The following is a 12,956-nucleotide window of genomic DNA, read 5'->3' as shown; positions in this document are numbered from 1 at the left end:
AGATTGAATTTGGTTTACGGCCGAATAGCGGAGTTTTTGGGCCTTTCGGTCAACTTAGGTAACCCGCTTACCTGTTTATCGGGCCCAGTTTTCTTCTGCGTGTGCACCGCAAACCATCTCGATCCAATTCAGTCTAGGCCGGGTCTCGCCGCACGTCGGTGGTCACCATCTGTTGTGGTCATCACGTCGTGTTCAAGACAGCTGAGACCTCGCCCTCGGTATAAAAGATTTATTTGACAAACAGGAGTTACAGATATTCAGAGACAAACATTTACATTTGTTAAATATATGCATATATTTGGAGCATTAAACGAACGAACCTTCTCGGTCTGTGCTCTCCCGGAAATGCTCGCTGGGCGTGTGTCATTTCTGGCTTTTATCAAAGTTTGAGAAGTCTAGCTTTCTGATTGGTTCTGGGATTGCTATGGTTATGGGTCTAGCCCGCCCCCCTCAAGGCCCCTTTCTTACTGCATTCCAGAGATAAGTTTTATGATACCCTGGTCTCTCTAAAATCAGGTTCTTTGTTCATGTTAATGTGTGTCTGCTTTATTGGTAATTAGTGTGTCACGATTGCTCCAGGAATAATTAATCACTATTAATTATTACCTACCTTATGTGTATGTGTTAATCAATAAGTCTGTTGAAGGCCCCCAGAACCTGGTGTTTCTCTGCTTTAAGGCAGATACATAATAGGACGCTTTGTTTACTTGTCTGCGTTTAGACTGTTAACACTCTGTTGGGGAGCATCTAATCATGAATTATTATTAAGAGAGAACCTGAGGGATTTTACTTAGTCAAACTATATTAAGTCTAAATTAAAGAAATGTGTTCTAGCTTTTATTTATGTTAATCAGTGTGTGTGTGTGAGCGGCCAGGCCACCATGTGCTCAGAGAACAAAGGACTCTTCCCTCCTGAGTCAGTCAGTATCTTACCTGCCTCCTGGCTTATTTGATTGCTTGTAATATATCAAATGTGAACTTGTAAAATTATCATTAGCTAATATGAGATTATATGTAAAGGTAAAATAGTTAGAATTAGTAAACATTTTCTATAAATATAGTTCAACTCTTGAAGAAAGACACACACACACTTTGTATAACATGACATTTGAATGCTTGATAGGAAATATAAAAAGGTATAAAAATATGAAATCCAACACAACCCACACAGCTGTCAAGGTGGCTGAGCGAGCTACCTGGATCCATGCATCCCACTGTGAGCTGTTCAGAGGGACCATTCCACCATCAGAGGGAGGACAAGAAGAAGCCAAATCCCCATAAGTTCACTCAGTGCCATCGGGCAGCTGAGGCAGCAACTTATTTTAAACTTTGAGTCTAAATAAACTAGGACAGCTCACTCGCTAGGTTCTTCCCAAACCTAGGTGAGGCAGCTCACTCACTGGGTCTCAAATCCAGGTGAGGTGGCTCTCCCCCCCAGGTTACCAAACCAGCCCGTTTCGCTGCACCTCATCCATTGATCCATAAAGAACTCTTCACTCTTCATCAGACTTTTTACAGGCTCTCCCCCCAGGAAAAGACACTGCAAAAATGGGCCTACTGCAACATCCATGGAAAACCATCCTAGTACTGGGCCTACGGCATCGTATGGAAAGTCGTTGACAGACAGACTGGGGAGATCGTGGCAGTGAAGAAAATCTTTGATGCTTTCAGAAACAGAACAGATGCCCAGCGAACATACAGAGAAATCATGTTCCTCCAGGAGTTTGGAGATCACGTCAACATTGTCAAGCTTCTCAACATCATCCAAGCACAAAATGATAAAGACATTTACCTCATCTTTGAATACATAGATACGGACCTGCTCGCTGTGATAAAGAAAGGCTCTCTTCTGAAGGATATTCACAAGCGTTACGTCATGTACAAGCTCTTCAAAGCTATCAAATATCTCCATAGGAGTTTGTTTAGCCATTCTAACAACTTGTGGTTGCTGTTGTATACCTTGCATTCGCTCATTGTCCACACGTCTGATCTCGACTGCCCTCACTCCTGAATGCCTGGCAGAAACCTATGCCCTGTTACATAACAATGTCAATCCTGATTCCAATAAGTGTAACCCACCCACCCACTCTACTGTTTTTGTCCTGACCAACAAGAAGACAACCATTATGTAAATATTTTGTTTTATTATGTTTTTGCTTTTCACAATTTTGTCATTTTCTTTTTATGATTTCTTTTACTTTTCGCTTGCTCTCATTAAAGGGGTCTGTCCCCCACAAAAACAGCCTTAGCAACATTTCTAACTGATGTTTATGATAGCCATATGTTAAACCATACTGTGTATGCCACATGTGCCTTGATGTTCCTTTTATCAGTGTCTGATCTTCTGTCTGTAAATACTTGTTTTATTGTAGTTGTTCCTGAAGGAACAAAAGGGAGGAATTGTTGATATTTTATGGGTTATTAATAGAAAAGTTTGATGTGTTTACGCAATTCACAGTTTACTTTAAAATGATAATTAAAGTGTTTGCCTGCAGTTTAGCTCTGAGTCTCAGAAAGGATCAGTACTTTGTGGAAATGAAAACATTGATACCAGTTTATTTTGTTCATCAATTTTATCATCACTCTTACTAGTCATTTACTTTATATCACACTCAGTTAAAGCTTATCTAAAACTGTAGCAGCTAAACCCCTTCAACATCAGTGTGAAACATTTTAACTTCCGTTTCTCAAACTCAGCTCCAGAACCAGTCACTGACCACAAACGTACTGTCTGTTTTTACTCTGATAAGATTGCAAATGACCCTGCTGAGAGTGTAGAGCTGGTCCAGTGTTCCACGGCCAGGACGAAAACCACACTGCTCCTCCTGAATCCGAGGTTCGACTATCCGACGGACCCTCCTCTTCAGAACCCCCGAGTAGACCTTACCAGGGAGGCTTAAGAGTGTGATTCCCCTGTAGTTGGAACACACTCTACGGTCCCCCTTTTTGAATAGGGGGACCACCACCCCGGTCTGCCAATCCAGGGGCACTTCCCCCGATGTCCACGCAATATTGCAGAGTCGCGTAAGCCAACACAACACTACAACATCTAGAGCCTTAAGGAACTCCGGGCGAATCTCATCCACCCCTGGGGCCCTGCCACCAAGGAGCTTTTTAACCACCTCAGTGACCTTAGTACCAGAGATTGGAGGGCCCGACCCAGAGTCCCCAGGCTCTGCTTCCTCAGTGGAAGACGTGCCAGTGGGATTGAGGAGGTCTTCAAAGTATTCCACCCACCGACCCACAACATCCCGAGTTGAGGTCAGCAGCACACCACTCCCACTATAAACAGTGTTGGTGGCATACCGCTTCCCCCCTTGAGACGCCGGATGGTGGACCAGAATCGCCTCGAAGCCGTGCGGAAGTCATTCTCCATGGCCTCTCCGAACTCTTCCCATGCCCGAGTTTTTGCCTCAGCGACCACCTGAGCCGCATGTCGCTTGGACTGCCGGTACCCATCAGCTGCTTCCGGGGTCCCACAGGCCAAATAGGCCTGATAGGACTCCTTCTTCAGCCTGACAGCATCCCTCACCGACGATGTCCACCATCGGGTTCGAGGGTTGCCGCCGCGACAGGCACCGACAACCTTGCGGCCACAGCTCTGGTAAGCCGCCTCGACAATAGAGGCACGAAACATGGTCCACTCGAACTCAATGTCCCCCACCTCCCTCGGAACATGTTCAAAGTTCTCCCGGAGGTGGGAGTTAAAACTCCGTCTCACAGGAGACTCTGCCAGACGTTCCCAGCAAACCCTCACAATACGTTTGTGTCTGCCAGGTCTGACCGGCATCCTCCCCCAACATCGGAGCCAACTAACCACCAGGTAGTGATCAGTGGACAGCTCCGCCCCTCTCTTCACCCGAGTGTCCAAGACATGCGGCCGCAGATCAGATGAGACAATGACAAAGTCGATCATCGAACTGCGGCCTAGGGTGTCCTGGTGCCAAGAGCACATATGGACACCCTTATGCTTGAACATGGTGTTTGTTATAGACAATCCATGACGAGCACAGAAGTCCAACAACAGAACACTACTCGGGTTCAGATCAGGGGGGCCGTTCCTCCCAACCACACCCCTCCAGGTCTCACTGTCATTGCCCACATGAGCATTGAAGTCCCCCAGCAGAACAAGGGAGTCCCCAGGAGGTGCACTTTCTAGTACCCCCCTCCAAGGACTCCAGAAAGGGTGGATAATCTGAACTGCCGTTTGGTGCATAAGCACCAGCAGTGTCTCTTCATGCGACACTCCAAAAACATTTATGTGGACTGATGTGTGATCGGACCACAGCGCCCCTACAGCTTGAGATAGGCATGTCTCCCCCCAACCTGACAGCGACGTGTCTGTGAAGACTGACACGTGTGACGTGGGACTGCTGACGGGGACTTCCTCCAACAGAACCAGGGGTTTTTCCCAGTGTCAAAGGTCTACTCTCACGGAGGGAGGAACAATGATCATCCGTCTCTTTTGTTTTCCTGGATCCACACACAGACGCGCAAACCACCTCTGGAGGCGTCTCATGTGGAGTAAAACCAGCGGAACCACTGTGTGAGCTGATGACATCGTTCCTACCAGCTTCATAGTGGAAAACAGCTGTTATCACTCTGCCAGGTCTTACATGGTGGAGCTGGTCTTTCAGAGTGTCGATTCTCGTTTGTGATAAACGAGCCCTCATGGTAGTTGAGTTTAGCTCCACTCCCAGATAAACGATCGTCTGGGCCGGGAGAATCGAGCTTTTCTTCCAATTTATGGCGAAGCCCAGACTTAACAGGTGTGATGTCAGCACCTGAGCCCACATCACTGTTCCTGTCTGGAGCGTGACAACAGCCGCAGGTCATCCAGGTAAAACAAAACTCTCATCCCTGCTCTGTGCAAGGTTGCAGGGCCATCTCCACACACTTTGAGAACGTATGAGGTGTGAGGGAATAACTGAACGGCAGCCTGTTGCACTGATAATTCATCCCTTGAAAGGAGAAACGCAGGAATTTCCTGTGTTTTGGGGTGATCGGTATGTGCAAAGTAGGCGTCTTCCGGTTGATGGAAACAACCCAGTCGTTTCTCTGGATGTTGTCCAACAGCTGTCTGGTTGTCAACATTTGAAACGGTCTGTCCATGAACGCCTTGTTGAAAACTGACAGATCCAAAATGGGTCTCGTCCCTCAAGTTCGTTTGGGAAACAGGAAGTAACGTGAGTAAAAACCCTGTGTTTTCCTCTCCGTTGGGAACTCTGGAGATTATCTCTTTTACCAGAAGTTCTTGAACTTCTGCATTAAATACTGGTTTTAAATCTATTGAATGCTTGTTTTCACCGGAGCAAACACTGGACAAGTTTGATGTGGTTGATGCAGAGCTGCTCGGCAGAGTTTTCTCACGTCAAACCAACCACCTGCCTCTTAGACCCAATTCCCTCATCACTTTTTCATTCATTTTATAGATTCTTTGAGAATGAAATTTTAAGCATTGTAAACTGCTCTCTTCAGATCGGTGTCTTCCCCATTGCCTTTAAAATGGCTGTGGTGAAACCCCTTCTGAAGAAAAGTAATCTAGATCATAGTGTTTTTAATAATTACAGACCTGTATCCAACTTACCATTCTTAAGTAAAATCTTAGAAAAGCTTGTTTTTATTCAATTAAATAACTTTTTAAATGATGCTGGTATTTTAGAAAAGTATCAATCTGGTTTTAGGACGAACCACAGTACAGAGACAGCCTTATTAAAAACTGTGAATGATTTAAGGTGTAATCTGGATTCACACAAGCTCTCAGTTCTTGTTCTATTGGATCTGACTGCAGCCTTTGATACAGTAGATCATCAAATTCTTCTAAATAGATTAAAACACCTGGTCGGTCTTTCTGGTACTGTTCTTCTGTGGTTCAACTCCTATCTCACAGATAGAACCTTTATGGTAAGTATGGATACATGCACCTCGCAGATCCATGAAGCCAACTATGGTGTCCCCCAAGGCTCTATTTTAGGCCCCCTACTTTTAAATTTGTACATGTTGCCGCTTGGTGGAGTCATCAGGAGCCATGGGATAAGTTTCCACAGTTATGCTGATGACACACAGCTATACATCTCATTATCTCAAGATGACCCCCGGCCAATCACTGCACTTTTTAATTGCATTTCAGACATAAAGTCCTGGATGGCACAGAACTTTCTCCAGCTAAACCAGGACAAAACAGAAGTTTTAATCATTGGACCGGAGGTTCAAAAAGAAAATACAATTCAGAAATTACAATCTCTGTCTTTAAAACCTTCCAAAAAAGTAATAAGCCTGGGGGTTCTTTTTGACTCTGAGCTTACTTTTATTCCACATATCAAACATATAGTCAAAACAGGATTTTACCATCTAAAAAATATAGCCAGAGTCCGCCCTCTTCTCTCTTTTACTAATACTGAGACTTTGATGCACGCTTTTATATCTAGCCGTTTAGACTACTGTAATGCACTGCTTTCTGGTCTCCCTAAGAAAAATTTATCCAGCCTTCAGCTGTTACAAAACTCTGCTGCTCGTGTGTTAACCAAGACCAGAAGGCAGGCTCATATTACACCTGTTTTAAAATCATTGCATTGGCTCCCTGTGCGTCTCAGGGTTGATTTTAAGATTCTTTTAATGGTTTTTAAATGTCTCAATGGTCTCGCACCATCTTATCTTGCAGAGCTGCTATTACCCTATGAACCCCCGCGGACACTAAGGTCCTCTGGCACTGGACTACTAACAGTTCCAATAGTCAGAACTCACACTTACGGTGAGGCTTCTTTCCAGTACTATGGCCCCCGTCTGTGGAATAGTCTGCCGGAGAACCTGAGGGCCGCAGAAAATGTTGTTGTTTTTAAGAGCAGGCTCAAGACCCATCTTTTTAACTGTATTTCCTGAACTGGTTCATTTCTGTTCAGTCTATACATTTTCCATACAATTTTATTTTACTTTGTGTGTGCTGTTTGCATTTATTTTGTGGGTTTATTGTTTATAATTCTGTACAGCACTTTGAGCTGCTTTTAGTATGAAGGGTGCTTTATAAATAAAATTGATTGATTGATTGATTGATTGATTGATTAAGGAATGAGATTTGGTCTGGCGATGACAGGACCGTCTCTAAAATTCCTCCGAACGGAGGGGGTCGGGTTGCAAAATTGCAACGTGTAACCCTAGCTTAACAACCTGGCCATCCATCTGTCTGGCGAGCATGTTTTTAGCCACTCCGCATAACGTTCGTGGAGTGGACATGCGTTTAAGTGATGCGTCATGTTTTGCACGGATGTCGTCCAGTCCACCGCCTCGACTGTTGTCATGTCATGTCAGCACTTTGGACAGCTGCTTGTTGTATTTTAAGTGCTTTAGAAATAAATTGGTATGGTATGGTATGTGTCGCGGGAATGTGTTGCGTGAGACCCAAGGCGAGGCTTCTCGAAAAGGCTCTGAACGCGCCTGTATGCTACGTTCGGACCGCGGGTCCACCTTGTGTTGAGGATTTCATCTACGCCATGCCATTTGAGTGAAGGCTGCGAGCCCCGCGGGAGCACGCGTTTCCTTTGGTGGGACGCGCGCCGCTCTAGCTGGAGTGAGATTTGTCACTGGGTTTGCTCAGCTGTCTCACGCTGATGCTGACGTGAGCGGCCGAGCACTGAGGAGTGGTGAGTGAAGACTGCCCCCGCCGCGGCGGCACGCATTTGCTTTGGTGCGGCGCGTGTCGCTCTCGCTAAGAGCAAGGTCCTCCGCCGACCTGACCTGCGGTCCCACATTTATGCCGATGTGAGCCGGTGAATGCCGAGGAGCTGTGTGTGCACCATCATCAACGCAACGCCGTTTGGGTAAAGGCTGTTTGCGTCACGCGAGTGCGCGTTTGACACCGCTTGGGTGAAGATCGTGCAGCTCGGGTTGACTACGAGTTGTTTCGCTTACCACTGTTGTGTATGTGAGCGTCTCGTCATGTCTGGAGCAACTGTGAGTTTGAAAACCCTTTCTTTAAGGGCACAGGCTCGTTTTTGTGGAGGATGTGTGCGCAGCCGCTGTGAGTTCATACGAGCTTACAGATTGGCTAAACACAGACACTTGGTCATTGAATGGTTTTATTCAACATTGTGTCATCTTTACACACACCCTCCGCAGACCGTCATTTTGAATCTTTTCCCCCATGAGCTCTGGGATTTGTTGGCCCAGGGCGCCGTTTGCTGGGGATCTCTGGGAAAAAACGTTGGACACTCTCTTGCCAGGATGAAAAGGGCTGGTCTCTGACGGCGGGGCTGCGGTGAAGCTCAGCGAGACGGCCGTGGAACGTCTTGCCACCGGCTCATTTTGTGTGAAGGATGTGAGAGGGAGCCGCTGTCAGGTCATCCGAGCTGACAGACTGGCTAAAAATAGACACTTTCATCATTAAATGATGTTTTACTCCAAACTCGTGTCACCTTCACACACATCCTCCGCCAAAACCGTCATTTGCTCTGCCATTTGTTGTCCTAGAGCGCTATCTGTTGGTGGTCTCAGGGAAATGCTGAAAACTCCGTCCTCCGGCTGCGATGCGGGCCGGCAGACAGCAAAAGAGGCACACCGGTTGGGGATGACGTCAGCTGCCTTACAGAGGGAGCGTATGTCTCCTCCCACCTCTGAACGTGTACGCCAACAGCGTAACGTGTTGTTCGCTGCAGCCGTCTGAAACGCATGCTGGTGAGCTCAATCGGAGAGCGGTGTCACCGTCTGGGTTACGCTAACCGGAGGCGCGGGACGCTGGTCCACCTGGACATCTTGCTCCGAGAAAAGTCTCCGTCAGGCTCGGCTCCAGGGGGCACTGAGGGAATTTCTGCTCAGTGAAAACCCCTCTGCTCTGGTGATAGGCGCAGACTGTGGAAGCTGGCCCCCCAATCTACCAGGAAAACGGCTGTGGCCTCATCCCCGTAGGACGTCCTGTTGGGAAACCGAGGCCAGATGGGATCAGGACGGCGAGTCGGGATGGAGCCCAGAAAAAAACCCTTCCTGCCGGATCATCCGAACTGGCGGATAATGCGCGGGACGTAAAAAAGGGTCCCTTCATGTCAGCTGCCTCCTGGGTTACGCCAGGCAACCCCAGAGGGCGCCATCGGCTGGGAGCAGTGTGATCGCCGATGCGAAACGAGGTGGGATGAGGTGAGCATTCACTCAGCCCCCCTCCACCGACACTACGCTCTCCAGGAGGGAATGAGCAGCGGGGCTGCAGCTGATGTCGCCTGTCCTGGAGGAACCATCCGATTCGCTCCGAGGGTCGGCGATAAGAGGAAAATTACAAGATGGCGTTGTCCAGCGTGTAGCGATCTGTCACTGAGAAATACTCCTCGGTGCTTACCTTGAAACAAGACTGCTCTTCAGCTTCTCCTCGGGGAGGAGAGCTCACCGGGACGACCGGAGGTCGACGTGACGGGCCAAGCATTCTTAACAAAGCTTGGTCATCTACACAACTTTCCTTCTTCGTTCTTCTGACAGTGCTATTAGCTCGCAGAAGAAAAATGGGAGCCGATTACCCGCTTTTAACGTAGTTTATACGGACCGGGTGGAGCCCACACAGCAGGTGGGCGTGGACTAAATTTTTTCAGTGCAATGCTTCGCATGTCAGGATAAAACCCATCAGCGACAGACTTAAAGGGCGAAGCCTATACGAAATAGAACGTCACAATTCAAATGGGCAAACAAACCCGACGAGGTGGCCCAACATCCTACAGGAAAATGTGACTTTTCTTTTCAAGAAGAGACAGTGAATCATGCTTTATTATTCTTTCCCAAATAATCAGCTGAGAGAAAGGAACTGGCACTTTGACTACAGGACAACAAACTACAGTTGAATATACAGGATCTTTTGGATAAACTTCCCACTTCTGAATATATTGTTTTTTTGTTAAGCTACCTTAAGAAGACGGAAATAATCGAGAGAATATAGTACTTTTTTTCCCTTTTTCTTTCTTATTTTCTTATTTTATTTAGTTAATAATAATAATAATTATTATTATTATTATTATTATTTATTTATTTTTTGTTAAAAACCTGTGTAGTATTTATTTAGCATCCCGATCCACACTCCATTCCAGTAGATGGCGGCAATGCACATCTAAACGTTGCTTGCCAACCGCCATAAAAGAAGATTTTTTTGATTTTTTACAAAACTTTATTTGCACAATAAGTTAATAAAACAGTGTTAAAAACATGATCATGTTAAGGTTTTGTACTTTTTAACAGTGTTCACATGAGGAGGTTGTTGTATTTTAGTTCTCCTTTGTCAGAAACTGTACATAAAACCTTTTTAAAGCCCCACAGTTCCACAAACTTGTTCAAGTCTCCGGTGTCTCTGTGGAAGCAAAACTCCAACGCCAGTCTGGCCTTGATGTTGCACTTCCACAGAGACACGGCGTCAAATTGAGGTCCAGCCTGCAGTGTGTCTCTGCGAGATAAATACATTGCCATTTTGGCTTCGGCAATTAAAAAGTTTATAATTCTGGATTTGCATTTAGTAGCTTTGTTGTAATATACACAATTAATAAAAACAGATTTGGTAAAAACGGTATCAAAAAAGCTAAAACTCCTCGTCATTAAGTTAAAAAGAGCAGTCAGTCGTACACAATCCATAAAAACATGAAAAACACTCTCGGACAAACTGCAAAAAGGACACTCGTTTAAAACCTCAGGACTGATGATCGATAGGAAAGAGTTCGTTGTGATGGCGCCGTGAAGTATCCTCCATTGGAGGTCACCAGTCCGTTTTTTTTATGGGAGGTTTGTAAAGCGTCCTCCACTGGGGCTTCTGTCCTCCAAACTTGCCGTCCCACACACTGACAGCTCTGTTGTGCAGAGTTCTCTTGTTTAGGACTTTAACACAAGTCTAATAGAGCACTTTTGGACCTGTTGTGCACAAGTCTATTTGTGGGTCCGTGTTGCACAGCAGAGGTCCACTACTGTCTGGGAAGTTGGGATCTAGGTTGATGTCTGGGAAGGGGTCCGTTGGGTCAGGCAGGTGATCTCCCCCGGACCACAGCTGCAGGAGACACTCCTCCCCTGCTGTGATCCTCTCCTTCACCCGGTCCAGGAAGCGCCGCACCAGCCTGGCAGACCGGACTCCAAGCAGCGAAAGCACCTCCCGGGCGCTGGAGAAGTCCGGACCGGCCGTCTCCACCAGCCGCCTCAGAGTCACCGTCCCAGACCCGCACAGCACCCCTGACAGACCTGGTACCGTGCTATCGGACACGTCTAGCCTTGCACCACAGATTAGTGGTTCCTCTAAAAGCCAATGCAGAGACTTATACGTTCTTGATCTGTTTGGGTTAAAAAAGGAAAACAATTTAAAAACACTCTGGTAAAACTGGGGTAACCCCTTTAACTTTAAAAGGCTAACATTGGTCAGAAACAGAGCAGCATCCAGCCCCAACCCGCTCGCGCATCTAAGAATGCAGCTGGCCACGTCCCTCCACACATTGTCAGGAGGTCCCGCCAGGTATTTCTGGAGGAACTGTAATCGAAACGTTGCCGTTCTGCTGGCCAGGTGGACAAGGCCCTGTCCCCCCTCCTCTCTCGGTAAAAACAGCACAGACTGTGGCACCCTATGTCGACCTTTCCAAAAGAGCTCCACCATCTCAGACTGGATCTTTACCAACAGGCCTGGAGGTGGGTCTAAAACACAGAGTTTGTGCCACAGTTGTGATGCGACCAGGTTGTTTAAAACCAACACTCTGCCTCTGTAGGACATTTGAGTGTGTAGCCATTTCCATTTTTCTAATTTGCTCCTGACCTTTTGTTCCACATTTTCCCAGTTCTTTTGCACTTGAGCTTCATCCCCTAGATGGATGCCGAGGTATTTAAGCCCGTCTCTCTTCCACGGGAGGTTTTGAGGGAGAAATGGGAGCCCTTCAGGCCACTCACCCACGGCAAAGGCTGTGCTCTTTACCCAGTTCAACCTCGCAGCAGCCAGGGTGGAAAAACTCTCGGTGAGCTCACTTAGCGTGTCGGCATCTTGTTGGTTTTTATAAAAACAACTACGTCATCAGCGTAGGCGGATAAAATTATGTTACTGTTAAAACCAGGTAAAACTAAACCACGAACACTTGAACTGATCTTTTTAAGGAGGGGTTCCAGGGAGAGCGCATAGAGCATTCCATAGAGCGCACAGCCCTGCCGAACACCTCTATACACCCTAAAAGGAGCACACAGGCTACCGTTGGCTTTCAGCACACTCTCAATGTTACTGTACAGCACCTGGATCTAGGCTATAAAACCAGCGCTCCATGATTTCCCAGAGGAAGCTGTGCTCAACGCGGTCGAAAGCCTTTTCTGTGTCAAGTGAGACCAACGCTGTGTTCAGACCCAATGAACTGGAGACTTCCAAAACATGTTTAATCAGGTAGATATCTACCATGGACCTGCTGGGGATGTAATAAGTCTGGTCTCGATGGATGACCTGCTTCTCTCATCCTGGTTGCCAGGACCTTGGAGAGGATTTTGTAGTCGGTGCAGAGAAGGGCGCTAATTCTTCATCTCCTGCAGGTTCCCTTTTTTGGGCAGGAGGGTGACGACCGCTCTGCGGCACGACAGTGGGAGCAAACCAGTGGTCAGGCTTTCACTGAAGACATGGAGCAGATCCTCTGCCAAGATGTCCCAGTAGGCCTTATAGAACTCCACAGTGAGTCCGTCGACGCCGGGAGCTTTCTGGCCTTGCATGTTTTGGAGGGCTGTGTGGAGCTCCTGAAGCCCAAGGGGGCGCTCCAGGTCAGCGTTAGTCTTCTCAGAGACCTGGGGTAGTCCACTGCAGAACTCCCTGAACAGCTCGTTGTTCCTCTCGTATTCGCTTTTGAATAACGAGGAGTAAAACTCCACAGCCCTCCTCCTGATCTGGCTCGGCTCGCTCAGCTGCTGCCCGGTGTCCGACAACAGAGAGTGGATGAGTTTTCTCTGCCCGTGCTTCCTCTCCAGGCTGAAGAAGAAGCTGGAAGGTGCATCCATCT

The sequence above is a fragment of the Nematolebias whitei genome, chromosome 7 (assembly GCF_014905685.2).
Source record: "Nematolebias whitei isolate Nwh7 chromosome 7, NemWhi1, whole genome shotgun sequence".
NCBI classification, from domain to species: Eukaryota; Metazoa; Chordata; class Actinopteri; order Cyprinodontiformes; family Rivulidae; genus Nematolebias; species Nematolebias whitei.
The sequence above is the reverse complement of the archived record's forward strand: the minus strand, read 5'-3'. Positions refer to the sequence as shown.